The sequence below is a fragment of the Heptranchias perlo genome, chromosome 3 (assembly GCF_035084215.1).
Source record: "Heptranchias perlo isolate sHepPer1 chromosome 3, sHepPer1.hap1, whole genome shotgun sequence".
Classification (NCBI taxonomy): Eukaryota; Metazoa; Chordata; class Chondrichthyes; order Hexanchiformes; family Hexanchidae; genus Heptranchias; species Heptranchias perlo.
Window position 1 is genome coordinate 86,623,288 of NC_090327.1, and position 952 is coordinate 86,624,239.

The following is a 952-nucleotide window of genomic DNA, read 5'->3' on the forward strand; positions in this document are numbered from 1 at the left end:
TTACTCTGCTTTCTCTTCAGATCGTATAAATCTTTCGCCTTTTACTAAAGATTTCCGTGGAGAGGAGCATTTGGAGTTTTTAAGTAATTTTTTGATGCCCTGCTTTTGTGGGGCTGATTTATTGCTGAAAGAAAGATTTATCTTTAGTTGTAGGTATGTCTTTAGATTCATTAGTTAGGTTGCCAAGTGCTTGGGTATTGGATACTCTCTAAAATTGCAATGTGTTAAATATTTAAATTTTTGGGATTAGGTGGTATGTGTTTCTAATAACTATGATGTGGAGATGCCGGTGATGGACTGGGGTGGACAAATGCAAGGAGTCGCACAACACCAGGTTATAGTCCAACAGCTTTATTTGAAATCACAAGCTTTTGGAGCTTTGCTCCTTCGTCAGGTGAAGTGAAGAGTTACATAAAGGCACAGCATAGCGAGTCAGAGAACAATGCCTGGTGATTATGGATAATCTTTCTAACTGCCCTTTATCACACCTCGGCAGAGAGATAATCACAGCAATCAAAGCAGTCAATGGTGTTCAAACAGGTTAATCAGGGAAACATTATATCAAAGAAATTGATAGCCAAGTTCCGCACCCATGAGGACGGCCTCAACCGGGATCTTGGGTTCATGTCACGCCACATGTAACCCCACCTGACGTCGAGTCATCCAGACTCAAGGCGTAGTTGGCTTGTTCTCCATACACAGATGTGGCTGGACCTGCTGCGATTTCCAGCAAAAAAAAGTTATCTGTTTTTAATACAAACCCCAGCATCTGCTACATTTGACCCCTGGTGACCCCACCTCAGTATTCTTGGATGTAATGTTTCCCTGACTATCCTGTTTGAACACCATTAACTCCTTTAATTGCTGTGATTATCTCTCTGCCGAGGTGTGATAACGGGCAGTTCGAAAGATTATCTGTAATCACCAGGCATTGTTCTCTGACTATATATGC

General features: G+C 41.7%; 1 non-coding gene across 1 annotated transcript; it reads left to right on the forward strand.

The window, feature by feature from the left end:
- Positions 1–115, forward strand: LOC137320316 (U5 spliceosomal RNA). Its single transcript, XR_010962475.1, has one exon. It is a non-coding gene; the product is annotated as a U5 spliceosomal RNA (small nuclear RNA).
- The last annotated feature ends 837 nt before the right edge of the window (positions 116–952 follow it).